The sequence below is a fragment of the Brienomyrus brachyistius genome, unplaced genomic scaffold, assembly GCF_023856365.1.
Source record: "Brienomyrus brachyistius isolate T26 unplaced genomic scaffold, BBRACH_0.4 scaffold78, whole genome shotgun sequence".
NCBI lineage: Eukaryota > Metazoa > Chordata > Actinopteri > Osteoglossiformes > Mormyridae > Brienomyrus > Brienomyrus brachyistius.
The window spans coordinates 736,375-752,500 of record NW_026042353.1 but is presented as its reverse complement, the minus strand read 5'-3'; the positions used below and the strand labels follow the sequence as shown (position 1 = coordinate 752,500).

Here is a 16,126-nt window from a genome sequence, read left to right as displayed (position 1 = left end):
TGTCCTTCTATGCTGTGGGCCAGTGGCGCAATGGATAAAGCGTCTGACTACGGATCAGAAGATTCTAGGTTCGACTCCTGGCTGGCTCGGCCATTTCTTTCCTTTACTCTAATGCCTTCTGCTTTAGCCGCTCCATGCTACCAACGTCTTGGCTTCCTCGCATCAGCTGCAGACAGGGAGCTCACAAGAGGCAGGCTGCATGGTGTCCCATATGGTCTAGCGGTTAGGATTCCTGGTTTTCACCCAGGCGGCTCGGGTTCGACTCCCGGTATGGGAATTGTACTTATCGTTGTCTGCAGCCTTGCAACTAATCATATCCTTGAGCCAAGGCAGCAAAAATGCTCTTCCTGGGAAGTCTAACAATCTTGCTGGAAATACTGACCAGCCATTACATACAACTCAGGTGGAGCTGTCACCTTGCATGTGATTTTGCCATACTTTGGTGTCACAATATTTATTACATTTTTAATATTTTGAAGCCAAGCTAAAGAATAATCTCAGCGTCCATTTCCTCCAGTCGTAGGTTGTGGTGCCGTGCCAGGTTACCCCTGAAAAACACTGTCCCCGACAATTCAGATCAGACACACAAAATGAAATGAATTACTTGAGAAAATGAACTTTTACCATAAAATAACTTTTGTTCGTTACGAAATGCAATTTGTACAGAAAAAAAATATCTTACCCATGGTGAAACAGTCAAAAAGAAAAAACAAAAAATACGAGAGATTTTGCTCAAATTTAGCAGTTTTTCGGCCATAAATGTGTGTATTGTCTAGGATGCTGGATGCGAAGCCAAAACCGTCACCGATGCGAAGAGAATGTCCGTGCTGCAACACCAGCGCGTCAGCGGGGCAGGCGGGTCCTTGTTTCACTGGTCAACCACACGGGGCCAGTCGCCTCGCTTGGCCAATTGGTCGAGACCGTTGTAAAACATTTAGTTGAAACACTTCTTCAACTAGCCAATAGGGGGCTGAAACATTTGTTGCACTAAAGCCGAAAGGAGGCTGGAAAAAGGAACATAGATGACAGACAGATTTGGGAAACATTCCGTATTTTCAGACTGTAGCATTTACTTTTAGTTGATTTTCCATCTGTCATTCTCATAAGCATTATTGCTACTTAAAAAGATGAAATTTCTTGTGACATTATTTGATACTGAGAGGAAGAATCTGTTTTTAAGAAATACTTGAAAGTCATCTGAAGTGTGAAATCGACACAAGAAAGATCTGGATGCAAATGCATTTAATCCTTTTCTCTTTGCGTTACTTGTTTGTCCTTCCATGCTGTGGGCCAGTGGCGCAATGGATAACGCGTCTGACTACGGATCAGAAGATTCTAGGTTCGACTCCTGGCTGGCTCGGGCATTTCTTTCCTTTACTCTAATGCCTTCTGCTTTAGCCGCTCCATGCTACCGACGTCTTGGCTTCCTCGCATCAGCTGCAGACAGGGAGCTCACAAGAGGCAGGCTGTATGGTGTCCCATATGGTTTAGCGGTTAGGATTCCTGGTTTTCACCCAGGCGGCCCGGGTTCGACTCCCGGTATGGGAATTGTACTTATCGTTGTCTTCAGCCTTGCAACTAATCGTGTCCCTGTGCTAAGGCAGCAAAAATGCTCTTCCTGGGAAGTCTAACAATCTTTCTGGAAATACTGACCAGTCATTACATACAACTCAGCTGGAGCTGTCACCTTGCACGTGATTTTGCCACACTTTGGTGTCACGATATTTATTACATTTTTATTATTTTTAGGCCAAGCTAAAGAATAATCTCAGCGCAGATTTCCTCCAGTCGTAGGTTGTGGTGCCGTGCCAGGTTACCCCTGAAAAACACTGTCCCCGACACTTCAGATCAGACACACAAAATGAAATGAATTACTTGAGAAAATGAACTTTTACCATAAAATAACTTTTGTTGGTTACGAAATGCAATTTGTACAGAAAAAAAATATCTTACCCGTGGTGAAACAGCCAAAAAGAAAACACAAAAAATACGAGAGGTTTTGCTCAAATTACGCATTTTTTCGGCCATAAATGTGTGCATTGTCTAGGATGCTGGATGCGAAGCCAAAAACGTCACCGATGCGAAGAGAATGTCCGTGCTGCAACACCAGCGTGTCAGCGGGGCGGGCGGGTCCTTCTTTCACTGGCCAACCACACGGGGCCAGTCGCCTCGCTTGGCCAATCGGTCGAGACCGTTGTAAAACATTTAGTTGAAACACTTCTTCAACTGGCCAATAGAGGGCTGAAACATTTGTTGCACTAAAGCCGAAAGGAGGCTGGCAAAAGGAACATAGATGACAGACAGATTTGGGAAGCATTCCGTATTTTCATTTTGTAGCATTTACTTTTAGTTGATTTTCCATCTGTCATTCTCATAAGCATTATTGCTACTTAAAAAGATGAAATTTCTTGTGACATTATTTGATACTGAGAGGAAGAATCTGTTTTTAAGAAATACTTGAAAGTCATCTGAAGTGTGAAATCGACACAAGAAAGAGCTGGATGCAAATGCATTTAATCCTTTTCTCTTTGTGTTATTTGTTTGTGCTTCTATGCTGTGGGCCAGTGGCGCAATGGATAAAGCGTCTGACTACGGATCAGAAGATTCTAGGTTCGACTCCTGCCTGGCTCGGCCATTTCTTTCCTTTACTCTAATGCCTTCTGCTTTAGCCGCTCCATGCTACCAACGTCTTGGCTTCCTCGCATCAGCTGCAGACAGGGAGCTCACAAGAGGCAGGCTGTATGGTGTCCCATATGGTTTAGCGGTTAGGATTCCTGGTTTTCACCCAGGCGGCCCGGGTTCGACTCCCGGTATGGGAATTATACTTATCGTTCTCTTCAGCCTTGCAACTAATCATATCCTTGAGCCAAGGCAGCAAAAATGCTCTTCCTGGGAAGTCTAACAATCTTGCTGGAAATACTGACCAGCCATTACATACAACTCAGGTGGAGCTGTCACCTTGCATGTGATTTTGCCATACTTTGGTGTCACAATATTTATTACATTTTTAATATTTTGAAGCCAAGCTAAAGAATAATCTCAGCGTCCATTTCCTCCAGTCGTAGGTTGTGGTGCCGTGCCAGGTTACCCCTGAAAAACACTGTCCCCGACAATTCAGATCAGACACACAAAATGAAATGAATTACTTGAGAAAATGAACTTTTACCATAAAATAACTTTTGTTGGTTACGAAATGCAATTTGTACAGAAAAAAAATATCTTACCCGTGGTGAAACAGTCAAAAAGAAAACACAAAAAATACGAGAGATTTTGCTCAAATTTAGCAGTTTTTCGGCCATAAATGTGTGCATTGTCTAGGATGCTGGATGCGAAGCCAAAACCGTCACCGATGCGAAGAGAATGTCCGTGCTGCAACACCAGCACGTCAGCGGGGCAGGCGGGTCCTTGTTTCACTGGCCAACCACACGGGGCCAGTCGCCTCGCTTGGCCAATTGGTCGAGACCATTGTAAAACATTTAGCTGAAACACTTCTTCAACTAGCCAATAGGGGGCTGAAACATTTGTTGCACTAAAGCCGAAAGGAGGCTGGAAAAAGGAACATAGATGACAGACAGATTTGGGAAACATTCCGTATTTTCAGACTGTAGCATTTACTTTTAGTTGATTTTCCATCTGTCATTCTCATAAGTATTATTGCTACTTAAAAAGATTAAATTTCTTGTGACATTATTTGATACTGAGAGGAAGAATCTGTTTTTAAGAAATACTTGAAAGTCATCTGAAGTGTGAAATCGACACAAGAAAGATCTGGATGCAAATGCATTTAATCCTTTTCTCTTTGCGTTACTTGTTTGTCCTTCCATGCTGTGGGCCAGTGGCGCAATGGATAACGCGTCTGACTACGGATCAGAAGATTCTAGGTTCGACTCCTGGCTGGCTCGGGCATTTCTTTCCTTTACTCTAATGCCTTCTGCTTTAGCCGCTCCATGCTACCAACGTCTTGGCTTCCTCGCATCAGCTGCAGACAGGGAGCTCACAAGAGGCAGGCTGTATGGTGTCCCATATGGTTTAGCGGTTAGGATTCCTGGTTTTCACCCAGGCGGCCCGGGTTCGACTCCCGGTATGGGAATTATACTTATCGTTCTCTTCAGCCTTGCAACTAATCATATCCTTGAGCCAAGGCAGCAAAAATGCTCTTCCTGGGAAGTCTAACAATCTTGCTGGAAATACTGACCAGCCATTACATACAACTCAGGTGGAGCTGTCACCTTGCATGTGATTTTGCCATACTTTGGTGTCACAATATTTATTACATTTTTAATATTTTGAAGCCAAGCTAAAGAATAATCTCAGCGTCCATTTCCTCCAGTCGTAGGTTGTGGTGCCGTGCCAGGTTACCCCTGAAAAACACTGTCCCCGACAATTCAGATCAGACACACAAAATGAAATGAATTACTTGAGAAAATGAACTTTTACCATAAAATAACTTTTGTTGGTTACGAAATGCAATTTGTACAGAAAAAAAATATCTTACCCGTGGTGAAACAGTCAAAAAGAAAACACAAAAAATACGAGAGATTTTGCTCAAATTTAGCAGTTTTTCGGCCATAAATGTGTGCATTGTCTAGGATGCTGGATGCGAAGCCAAAACCGTCACCGATGCGAAGAGAATGTCCGTGCTGCAACACCAGCGCGTCAGCGGGGCAGGCGGGTCCTTGTTTCACTGGCCAACCACACGGGGCCAGTCGCCTCGCTTGGCCAATTGGTCGAGACCATTGTAAAACATTTAGCTGAAACACTTCTTCAACTAGCCAATAGGGGGCTGAAACATTTGTTGCACTAAAGCCGAAAGGAGGCTGGAAAAAGGAACATAGATGACAGACAGATTTGGGAAACATTCCGTATTTTCAGACTGTAGCATTTACTTTTAGTTGATTTTCCATCTGTCATTCTCATAAGTATTATTGCTACTTAAAAAGATTAAATTTCTTGTGACATTATTTGATACTGAGAGGAAGAATCTGTTTTTAAGAAATACTTGAAAGTCATCTGAAGTGTGAAATCGACACAAGAAAGATCTGGATGCAAATGCATTTAATCCTTTTCTCTTTGCGTTACTTGTTTGTCCGTCCATGCTGTGGGCCAGTGGCGCAATGGATAACGCGTCTGACTACGGATCAGAAGATTCTAGGTTCGACTCCTGGCTGGCTCGGACATTTCTTTCCTTTACTCTAATGCCTTCTGCGTTAGCCGGTCCATGCTACCAACGTCTTGGCTTCCTCGCATCAGCTGCAGACAGGGAGCTCACAAGAGGCAGGCTGTATGGTGTCCCATATGGTTTAGCGGTTAGGATTCCTGGTTTTCACCCAGGCGGCCCAGGTTCTACTCCCGGTATGGGAATTGTATTTATCGTTGTCTTCAGCCTTGCAACTAATCATGTCCTTGTGCTAAGGCAGCAAAAATGCTCTTCCTGGGAAGTCTAACTATCTTGCTGGAAATACTGACCAGTCATTACATACAACTCAGGTGGAGCTGTCACCTTGCACGTGATTTTGCCATACTTTGGTGTCACAATATTTATTACATTTTTATTATTTTTAAGCCAAGCTAAAGAATAATCTCAGCGCAGATTTCCTCCAGTCGTAGGTAGTGGTGCCGTGCCAGGTTACCCCTGAAAAACACTGTCCCCGACACTTCAGATCAGACACAAAAATGAAATGAATTACTTTAGAAAATGAACTTTTACCATAAAATAACTTTTGTTGGTTACGAAATGCAATTAGTACAGAAAAAAAATATCTTACCCGTGGTGAAACAGCCAAAAAGAAAACACAAAAAATACGAGAGGTTTTGCTCAAATTACGCAGTTTTTCGGCCATAAATGTGTGCATTGTCTAGGATGCTGGATGCGAAGCCAAAAACGTCACCGATGCGAAGAGAATGTCCGTGCTGTAACACCAGCGTGTCAGCGGGGCGGGCGGGTCCTTGTTTCACTGGCCAACCACACGGGGCCAGTCGCCTCGCTTGGCCAATTGGTCGAGACCGTTGTAAAACATTTAGTTGAAACACTTCTTCAACTAGCCAATAGGGGGCTGAAACATTTGTTGCACTAAAGCCGAAAGGAGGCTGGAAAAAGGAACATAGATGACAGACAGATTTGGGAAACATTCCGTATTTTCAGACTGTAGCATTTACTTCTAGTTGATTTTCCATCTGTCATTCTCATAAGCATTATTGCTACTTAAAAAGATGAAATTTCTTGTGACATTATTTGATACTGAGAGGAAGAATCTGTTTTTAAGAAATACTTGAAAGTCATCTGAAGTGTGAAATCGACACAAGAAAGATTTGGATGCAAAAGCATTTAATACTTTTCTCTTTGTGTTATTTGTTTGTCCTTCTATGCTGTGGGCCAGTGGCACAATGGATAAAGCGTCTGACTACGGATCAGAAGATTCTAGGTTCGACTCCTGGCTGGCTCGGCCATTTCTTTCCTTTACTCTAATGCCTTCTGCTTTAGCCGCTCCATGCTACCAACGTCTTGGCTTCCTCGCATCAGCTGCAGACAGGGAGCTCACAAGAGGCAGGCTGCATGGTGTCCCATATGGTCTAGCGGTTAGGATTCCTGGTTTTCACCCAGGCGGCCCGGGTTCGACTCCCGGTATGGGAATTGTACTTATCGTTGTCTGCAGCCTTGCAACTAATCATATCCTTGAGCCAAGGCAGCAAAAATGCTCTTCCTGGGAAGTCTAACAATCTTGCTGGAAATACTGACCAGCCATTACATACAACTCAGGTGGAGCTGTCACCTTGCATGTGATTTTGCCATACTTTGGTGTCACAATATTTATTACATTTTTAATATTTTGAAGCCAAGCTAAAGAATAATCTCAGCGTCCATTTCCTCCAGTCGTAGGTTGTGGTGCCGTGCCAGGTTACCCCTGAAAAACACTGTCCCCGACAATTCAGATCAGACACACAAAATGAAATGAATTACTTGAGAAAATGAACTTTTACCATAAAATAACTTTTGTTCGTTACGAAATGCAATTTGTACAGAAAAAAAATATCTTACCCGTGGTGAAACAGTCAAAAAGAAAAAACAAAAAATACGAGAGATTTTGCTCAAATTTAGCAGTTTTTCGGCCATAAATGTGTGCATTGTCTAGGATGCTGGATGCGAAGCCAAAACCGTCACCGATGCGAAGAGAATGTCCGTGCTGCAACACCAGCGCGTCAGCGGGGCAGGCGGGTCCTTGTTTCACTGGTCAACCACACGGGGCCAGTCGCCTCGCTTGGCCAATTGGTCGAGACCGTTGTAAAACATTTAGTTGAAACACTTCTTCAACTAGCCAATAGGGGGCTGAAACATTTGTTGCACTAAAGCCGAAAGGAGGCTGGAAAAAGGAACATAGATGACAGACAGATTTGGGAAACATTCCGTATTTTCAGACTGTAGCATTTACTTTTAGTTGATTTTCCATCTGTCATTCTCATAAGCATTATTGCTACTTAAAAAGATGAAATTTCTTGTGACATTATTTGATACTGAGAGGAAGAATCTGTTTTTAAGAAATACTTGAAAGTCATCTGAAGTGTGAAATCGACACAAGAAAGATCTGGATGCAAATGCATTTAATCCTTTTCTCTTTGCGTTACTTGTTTGTCCTTCCATGCTGTGTGCCAGTGGCGCAATGGATAATTTGTCTGACTACGGATCAGAAGATTCTAGGTTCGACTCCTGGCTGGCTCGGGCATTTCTTTCCTTTACTCTAATGCCTTCTGCTTTAGCCGCTCCATGCTACCAACGTCTTGGCTTCCTCGCATCAGCTGCAGACAGGGAGCTCACAAGAGGCAGGCTGTATGGTGTCCCATATGGTTTAGCGGTTAGGATTCCTGGTTTTCACCCAGGCGGCCCGGGTTCGACTCCCGGTATGGGAATTGTACTTATCGTTGTCTTCAGCCTTGCAACTAATCGTGTCCCTGTGCTAAGGCAGCAAAAATGCTCTTCCTGGGAAGTCTAACAATCTTTCTGGAAATACTGACCAGTCATTACATACAACTCAGCTGGAGCTGTCACCTTGCACATGATTTTGCCACACTTTGGTGTCACGATATTTATTACATTTTTATTATTTTTAGGCCAAGCTAAAGAATAATCTCAGCGCAGATTTCCTCCAGTCGTAGGTTGTGGTGCCGTGCCAGGTTACCCCTGAAAAACACTGTCCCCGACACTTCAGATCAGACACACAAAATGAAATGAATTACTTGAGAAAATGAACTTTTACCATAAAATAACTTTTGTTGGTTACGAAATGCAATTTGTACAGAAAAAAAATATCTTACCCGTGGTGAAACAGCCAAAAAGAAAACACAAAAAATACGAGAGGTTTTGCTCAAATTACGCAGTTTTTCGGCCATAAATGTGTGCATTGTCTAGGATGCTGGATGCGAAGCCAAAAACGTCACCGATGCGAAGAGAATGTCCGTGCTGCAACACCAGCGTGTCAGCGGGGCGGGCGGGTCCTTCTTTCACTGGCCAACCACACGGGGCCAGTCGCCTCGCTTGGCCAATCGGTCGAGACCGTTGTAAAACATTTAGTTGAAACACTTCTTCAACTGGCCAATAGAGGGCTGAAACATTTGTTGCACTAAAGCCGAAAGGAGGCTGGCAAAAGGAACATAGATGACAGACAGATTTGGGAAGCATTCCGTATTTTCATTTTGTAGCATTTACTTTTAGTTGATTTTCCATCTGTCATTCTCATAAGCATTATTGCTACTTAAAAAGATGAAATTTCTTGTGACATTATTTGATACTGAGAGGAAGAATCTGTTTTTAAGAAATACTTGAAAGTCATCTGAAGTGTGAAATCGACACAAGAAAGAGCTGGATGCAAATGCATTTAATCCTTTTCTCTTTGTGTTATTTGTTTGTGCTTCTATGCTGTGGGCCAGTGGCGCAATGGATAAAGCGTCTGACTACGGATCAGAAGATTCTAGGTTCGACTACTGCCTGGCTCGGCCATTTCTTTCCTTTACTCTAATGCCTTCTGCTTTAGCCGCTCCATGCTACCAACGTCTTGGCTTCCTCGCATCAGCTGCAGACAGGGAGCTCACAAGAGGCAGGCTGTATGGTGTCCCATATGGTTTAGCGGTTAGGATTCCTGGTTTTCACCCAGGCGTCCCGGGTTCAACTCCCGGTATGGGAATTATACTTATCGTTCTCTTCAGCCTTGCAACTAATCATATCCTTGAGCCAAGGCAGCAAAAATGCTCTTCCTGGGAAGTCTAACAATCTTGCTGGAAATACTGACCAGCCATTACATACAACTCAGGTGGAGCTGTCACCTTGCATGTGATTTTGCCATACTTTGGTGTCACAATATTTATTACATTTTTAATATTTTGAAGCCAAGCTAAAGAATAATCTCAGCGCAGATTTCCTCCAGTCGTAGGTAGTGGTGCCGTGCCAGGTTACCCCTGAAAAACACTGTCCCCGACACTTCAGATCAGACACACAAAATGAAATGAATTACTTGAGAAAATGAACTTTTACCATAAAATAACTTTTGTTGGTTACGAAATGCAATTTGTACAGAAAAAAAATATCTTACCCGTGGTGAAATAGCCAAAAAGAAAACCAAAAATACAAGAGATTTTGCTGAAATTTAGCAGTTTTTCGGCCATAAATGTGTGCATTGTCTAGGATGCTGGATGCGAAGCCAAAACCGTCACCGATGCGAAGGGAATGTCCGTGCTGCAACACCATCGCGGGAGCGGGGCGGGCGGGTCCTTGTTTCACTGGCCAACCACACGGGGCCAGTCGCCTCGCTTGGCCAATCGGTCGAGACCGTTGTAAAACATTTAGTTGAAACACTTCTTCAACTGGCCAATAGAGGGCTGAAACATTTGTTGCACTAAAGCCGAAAGGAGTGTGGAAAAAGGAACATAGATGACAGACAAATTTGGGAAGCATTCCGTATTTTCAGACTGTAGCATTTACTTTTAGTTGATTTTCCATCTGTCATTCTCATAAGCATTATTGCTACTTAAAAAGATGAAATTTCTTGTGACATTATTTGATACTGAGAGGAAGAATCTGTTTTTAAGAAATACTTGAAAGTCATCTGAAGTGTGAAATCGACACAAGAAAGATCTGGATGCAAATGCGTTTAATCCTTTTCTCTTTGTGTTATTTGTTTGTCCTTCTATGCTGTGGGCCAGTGGCGCAATACATAGCATGTCTGACTACGGATCAGAAGATTCTAGGTTCGACTCCTGGCTTGTTCGGCCATTTCTTTCCTTTACTCTAATGCCTTCTGCTTTAGCCTCTCCATGCTACCAACGTCTTGGCTTCCTCGCATCAGCTGCAGACAGGGAGCTCACAAGAGGCAGGCTGCATGGTGTCCCATATGGTTTAGCGGTTAGGATTCCTGGTTTTCAGCCAGGCAGCCCGGGTTCGACTCCTGGTATGGGAATTGTACTTATCGTTGTCTTCAGCCTTGCAACTAATCCTGTCCCTGTGCTAAGGCAGCAAAAATGCTCTTCCTGGGAAGTCTAACAATCTTGCTGGAAATACTGACCAGTCATTACATACAACTCAGGTGGAGCTGTCACCTTGCACGTGACTTTGCCATACTTTGGTGTCACAATATTTATTACATTTTTAGTATTTTTAAGCCAAGCTAAAGAATAATCTCAGTGCCGATTTCCTCCAGTCGTAGGTTGTGGTGCCGTGCCAGGTTACCCCTGAAAAACATTGTCCGCGACGATTCAGATCAGACACACAAAATGAAATGAATTGCTTGAGAAAATGAACTTTTACCATAAAATAACTTTTGTTGGTTACGAAATGCAATTTGTACAGAAAAAAAATATCTTACCCGTGGTGAAATAGCCAAAAAGAAAACCAAAAATACAAGAGATTTTGCTGAAATTTAGCAGTTTTTCAGCCATAAATGTGTGCATTGTCTAGGATGCTGGATGCGAAGCCAAAACCGTCACCGATGCGAAGGGAATGTCCGTGCTGTAACACCAGCGTGTCAGCGGAGCGGGCGGGTCCTTGTTTCACTGGCCAACCACACGGGGCCAGTCGCCTCGCTTGGCCAATCGGTCGAGACCGTTGTAAAACATTTAGTTGAAACATTTCTTCAACTGGCCAATAGAGGGCTGAAACATTTGTTGCACTAAAGCCGAAAGGAGGCTGTAAAAAGGAACATAGATGACAGACAGATTTGGGAAGCATTCCGTATTTTCAGACAGTAGCATTTACTTTTAGTTGATTTTCCATCTGTCATTCTCATAAGCATTATTGCTACTTAAAAAGATGAAATTTCTTGTGACATTATTTGATACTGAGAGGAAGAATCTGTTTTTAAGAAATACTTGAAAGTCATCTGTAGTGTGAAATCGACACAAGAAAGATCTGGATGCAAAAGCATTTAATCCTTTTCTCATTGTGTTACTTGTTTCTCCTTCTATGCTGTGGGCCAGTGGCGCAATGGATAACGCGTCTGACTACGGATCAGAAGATTCTAGGTTCGACTCCTGGCTGGCTCAGCCATTTCTTTCCTTTACTCTAATGCCTTCTGCTTTAGCCTCTCCATGCTACCAACGTCTTGGCTTCCTCGCATCAGCTGCAGACAGGGAGCTCACAAGAGGCAGGCTGCACGGTGTCCCATATGGTTTAGCGGTTAGGATTCCTGGTTTTCAGCCAGGCAGCCCGGGTTCGACTCCTGGTATGGGAATTGTACTTATCGTTGTCTTCAGCCTTGCAACTAATCCTGTCCCTGTGCTAAGGCAGCAAAAATGCTCTTCCTGGGAAGTCTAACAATCTTGCTGGAAATACTGACCAGTCATTACATACAACTCAGGTGGAGCTGTCACCTTGCACGTGACTTTGCCATACTTTGGTGTCACAATATTTATTACATTTTTAGTATTTTTAAGCCAAGCTAAAGAATAATCTCAGTGCCGATTTCCTCCAGTCGTAGGTTGTGGTGCCGTGCCAGGTTACCCCTGAAAAACATTGTCCGCGACGATTCAGATCAGACACACAAAATGAAATGAATTGCTTGAGAAAATGAACTTTTACCATAAAATAACTTTTGTTGGTTACGAAATGCAATTTGTACAGAAAAAAAATATCTTACCCGTGGTGAAATAGCCAAAAAGAAAACCAAAAATACAAGAGATTTTGCTGAAATTTAGCAGTTTTTCAGCCATAAATGTGTGCATTGTCTAGGATGCTGGATGCGAAGCCAAAACCGTCACCGATGCGAAGGGAATGTCCGTGCTGTAACACCAGCGTGTCAGCGGAGCGGGCGGGTCCTTGTTTCACTGGCCAACCACACGGGGCCAGTCGCCTCGCTTGGCCAATCGGTCGAGACCGTTGTAAAACATTTAGTTGAAACATTTCTTCAACTGGCCAATAGAGGGCTGAAACATTTGTTGCACTAAAGCCGAAAGGAGGCTGTAAAAAGGAACATAGATGACAGACAGATTTGGGAAGCATTCCGTATTTTCAGACAGTAGCATTTACTTTTAGTTGATTTTCCATCTGTCATTCTCATAAGCATTATTGCTACTTAAAAAGATGAAATTTCTTGTGACATTATTTGATACTGAGAGGAAGAATCTGTTTTTAAGAAATACTTGAAAGTCATCTGTAGTGTGAAATCGACACAAGAAAGATCTGGATGCAAATGCATTTAATCCTTTTCTCATTGTGTTACTTGTTTCTCCTTCTATGCTGTGGGCCAGTGGCGCAATGGATAACGCGTCTGACTACGGATCAGAAGATTCTAGGTTCGACTCCTGGCTGGCTCAGCCATTTCTTTCCTTTACTCTAATGCCTTCTGCTTTAGCCGCTCCATGCTACCAACGTCTTGGCTTCCTCGCATCAGCTGCAGACAGGGAGCTCACAAGAGGCAGGCTGCATGGTGTCCCATATGGTCTAGCGGTTAGGATTCCTGGTTTTCACCCAGGCGGCCCGGGTTAGACTCCCGGTATGGGAATTGTACTTATCGTTGACTGCACCCCTGCAACTGATCTTTATAACTTTTGTTGGTTACGAAATGCAATTTATACAGAAAAAAAATATCTTACCCGTGGTGAAACAGCCAAAGGCAAATGCATTTAATCCTTTTCTCTTTGTGTCACTTGTTGAGCCCCGCACTGGACAGAACCGGGACAGTGCAGTGATTATGATAAGGCATATTTGCAAAGTGTTACGTATTTTCCAAGTCCTTCACAGATTTGTGTTAGTTGACTTTCTATTGATTGTTTTTATATTAATGATTTCGGTTATACCTTGAAGATAAGTCTTACTCCTAGTACGGTTTCCTTCTGTTTCAGTGATGTGTGCATCATAATTATGACAGGGATAGGACATGAGTCTAATTTTTCCTGAACAGGTCAGGAATTATCAATATATTGCAAAGCATTTTTAGAGAAATCACTGCTAAATATGGTCTTTGAGGAAATCAAGCATTTGTATTCAATTATGTAATAAGAGAGACAGGGGAAGTAGGGGGTTATTCCACGAAGCAGGTGTTGTCAGTTAGTTGGATTTACTTAATATGTGCATGTGTACAGCAGAGGGACATGTGTGTGTGCAGAACAGGGACATGCGTGTGTGCAGAACAGGGACATGCGTGTGTGCAGCACAGGGACATGTGTGTGTATAGCACAGGGACATGCGTGTGTGCAGCAGAGGGACATGCGTGTGTGCAGCACAGGGACATGCGTGTGTGTGCAGCACAGGGACATGCATGTGTGCAGAACAGGGACATGCGTGTGTGCAGAACAGGGACATGCGTGTGTGCAGCACAGGGACATGCGTGTGTGCAGAACAGGGACATGCGTGTGTGCAGCACAGGGACATGTGTGTGTATAGCACAGGGACATGCGTGTGTGCAGAACAGGGACATGCGTGTGTGCAGAACAGGGACATGCGTGTGTGCAGCACAGGGACATGTGTGTATAGCACAGGGACATGCGTGTGTGCAGCAGAGGGACATGCGTGTGTGCAGAACAGGGACATGCGTGTGTGCAGAACAGGGACATGCGTGTGTGCAGCACAGGGACATGTGTGTGTATAGCACAGGGACATGCGTGTGTGCAGCAGAGGGACATGCGTGTGTGCAGCACAGGGACATGCGTGTGTGTGCAGCACAGGGACATGCGTGTGTGCAGAACAGGGACATGCGTGTGTGCAGAACAGGGACATGCGTGTGTGCAGCACAGGGACATGTGTGTGTATAGCACAGGGACATGCGTGTGTGCAGAACAGGGACATGCGTGTGTGCAGCACAGGGACATGTGTGTGTATAGCACAGGGACATGCGTGTGTGCAGAACAGGGACATGCGTGTGTGCAGCACAGGGACATGCGTGTGTGCAGAACAGGGACATGCGTGTGTGCAGCACAGGGACATGCGTGTGTGCAGCACAGGGAAATGCGTGTGTGCAGCACAGGGACATGCGTGTGTGCAGCACAGGGACATGCGTGTGTGTGCAGCACAGGGACATGCGTGTGTGCAGAACAGGGACATGCGTGTGTGCAGCACAGGGACATGTGTGTGTATAGCACAGGGACATGCGTGTGAGCAGAACAGGGACATGCGTGTGTACAGCACAGGAGTATCTTCATGTTGTTCAAATTTTATATTCGTTACTAGAACAGCCAGAAACAGAGAGAAAAAATACATTTCTATTCGCCACATGCTGTATTAGTGTTACTGCACTAGCTAGGATCTTAATCATTCAGGAGTTGGATTAAACCATTACAGACCTGTTACATCAGTAAAAAAATACAAATTTATGTTTTCATAGGTATTCAAGATAATTTCATTAATCGTCTCGCTTGTGATAAGCAACAAAATGCCGACTACAGGTCACTCAGTTATTCAAAATGATCTAAGTTACAGGTTATTTAGCTGTAGGCCCACCTCACCTCCGATGGATCAGTCAACGGTAGGGTTTCAGCACGTGCAATGCGCGTCCACGCGAATCAACTCGGGGCCGGAATAAAATAAGGTGGTGTGGGGGACAGTATGATCGGCGCACCCTGAATGGCAAGGCTTTTTCAGCTAACCATCTTCTAAACACGGGGACCAGCAGCTCCTTAAACAAGAAAACAAACGTTAACAGCGAGGTATAACAGGCCCCAACTTGTTTTAAACTTTTGCTGCGCAACATCTTCATGGCGCCAGGGAGGATATGCGGGGGGGTATGCGGGGAATTACTTTTAACACTTCGGATACAAAGCCAGGGATGGAATTAATCTATTAAAACAAGGTAAGCCAGCCTTTTATACTTTTATTTTGCTGTTTTAGAGACTTAATTGGCGGTGGCGTTGGGAAGGCTGGTGACGTGTCGCCGTCGTTCAGCCGATCAAAACAAGATTTATATCAATTTTCCAAAGGGTCCGAGCTTATAAAATATAAAATAATGTGTTTGACTGGGAACACAGCAGCAGTCTTCACACTGCTTTTAATAAGGGAATGTCACGTTGACATCTGTCAGCCCTAGTTTGTTAACAACTCGAGTTTGTTTATCCGTGTAAGTAAGAAACAGTTTTGTGTTTGGCTGGCATCTCCTAACTATCTGGATTATACCTAGACTATGTTTGGGCATTTTTGTGCAAGTGTTTTAAGCGTTTTATTTCACGAAGGCCCGATCGTTTGTTCTATTCCCATATATGGGGCCCGGTGCTGGCCCTCGCCTTGAAGCACTGTTGTTATCTAAGTAGTTTCAATTTCTTTGCTCCTGGGGCTATTATTGTTGTTGCAAAATTAGTATCAAATGTGTGCGGAGAGTTGTGTAATGGTATCTCAATTCGTGTGTGCGTTATTACACTTGTAAATTTGCGTACGAATCTCTAAATATCTGCTGAGATTTGCGAATGTGTACAATAATCTGCGAATGTGTATTCAGAATCCGCGCAGTCAGATTTGTAATAGTGGATGCGATTGGGTTTCAGTTGTTTGCTCTTTGTTTTTTTTCTTTCCTTCGGGTTTGTAAACATGTAAAAAAACTCTGAATGTGTAATTAGTACGTTTTTCTCTGAACAAAATGTGTGAGAAGGTGACGAAAATGGCCGCTTTGGTTCTATATATCCCAGTTTAGGGTAAACTAAACAGACAAATCTTCACATGCAT

The 16,126-nt window shown here is 43.7% G+C and overlaps 14 non-coding genes across 14 annotated transcripts; all 14 read left to right on the top strand.

The window, feature by feature from the left end:
* Positions 1 to 205: 205 nt before the first annotated feature.
* trnae-uuc (transfer RNA glutamic acid (anticodon UUC)) lies at positions 206 to 277 on the top strand. The gene has a single exon. It is a non-coding gene; the product is annotated as a tRNA-Glu (tRNA).
* A 1,010-nt stretch (positions 278 to 1,287) lies between these two features.
* On the top strand, positions 1,288 to 1,360 carry trnar-acg (transfer RNA arginine (anticodon ACG)). The gene has a single exon. It is a non-coding gene; the product is annotated as a tRNA-Arg (tRNA).
* A 116-nt stretch (positions 1,361 to 1,476) lies between these two features.
* trnae-uuc (transfer RNA glutamic acid (anticodon UUC)) lies at positions 1,477 to 1,548 on the top strand. Its single transcript has one exon. It is a non-coding gene; the product is annotated as a tRNA-Glu (tRNA).
* A 1,199-nt stretch (positions 1,549 to 2,747) lies between these two features.
* On the top strand, positions 2,748 to 2,819 carry trnae-uuc (transfer RNA glutamic acid (anticodon UUC)). The gene has a single exon. It is a non-coding gene; the product is annotated as a tRNA-Glu (tRNA).
* A 1,010-nt stretch (positions 2,820 to 3,829) lies between these two features.
* trnar-acg (transfer RNA arginine (anticodon ACG)) lies at positions 3,830 to 3,902 on the top strand. The gene has a single exon. It is a non-coding gene; the product is annotated as a tRNA-Arg (tRNA).
* Positions 3,903 to 4,018: 116 nt separating this feature from the next.
* Positions 4,019 to 4,090, top strand: trnae-uuc (transfer RNA glutamic acid (anticodon UUC)). The gene has a single exon. It is a non-coding gene; the product is annotated as a tRNA-Glu (tRNA).
* A 1,010-nt stretch (positions 4,091 to 5,100) lies between these two features.
* trnar-acg (transfer RNA arginine (anticodon ACG)) lies at positions 5,101 to 5,173 on the top strand. The gene has a single exon. It is a non-coding gene; the product is annotated as a tRNA-Arg (tRNA).
* Positions 5,174 to 6,370: 1,197 nt separating this feature from the next.
* trnar-acg (transfer RNA arginine (anticodon ACG)) lies at positions 6,371 to 6,443 on the top strand. Its single transcript has one exon. It is a non-coding gene; the product is annotated as a tRNA-Arg (tRNA).
* Positions 6,444 to 6,559: 116 nt separating this feature from the next.
* trnae-uuc (transfer RNA glutamic acid (anticodon UUC)) lies at positions 6,560 to 6,631 on the top strand. Its single transcript has one exon. It is a non-coding gene; the product is annotated as a tRNA-Glu (tRNA).
* A 1,199-nt stretch (positions 6,632 to 7,830) lies between these two features.
* On the top strand, positions 7,831 to 7,902 carry trnae-uuc (transfer RNA glutamic acid (anticodon UUC)). Its single transcript has one exon. It is a non-coding gene; the product is annotated as a tRNA-Glu (tRNA).
* A 1,199-nt stretch (positions 7,903 to 9,101) lies between these two features.
* On the top strand, positions 9,102 to 9,173 carry trnae-uuc (transfer RNA glutamic acid (anticodon UUC)). The gene has a single exon. It is a non-coding gene; the product is annotated as a tRNA-Glu (tRNA).
* Positions 9,174 to 11,450: 2,277 nt separating this feature from the next.
* On the top strand, positions 11,451 to 11,523 carry trnar-acg (transfer RNA arginine (anticodon ACG)). The gene has a single exon. It is a non-coding gene; the product is annotated as a tRNA-Arg (tRNA).
* Positions 11,524 to 12,719: 1,196 nt separating this feature from the next.
* trnar-acg (transfer RNA arginine (anticodon ACG)) lies at positions 12,720 to 12,792 on the top strand. Its single transcript has one exon. It is a non-coding gene; the product is annotated as a tRNA-Arg (tRNA).
* A 116-nt stretch (positions 12,793 to 12,908) lies between these two features.
* trnae-uuc (transfer RNA glutamic acid (anticodon UUC)) lies at positions 12,909 to 12,980 on the top strand. Its single transcript has one exon. It is a non-coding gene; the product is annotated as a tRNA-Glu (tRNA).
* Positions 12,981 to 16,126: the final 3,146 nt, after the last annotated feature.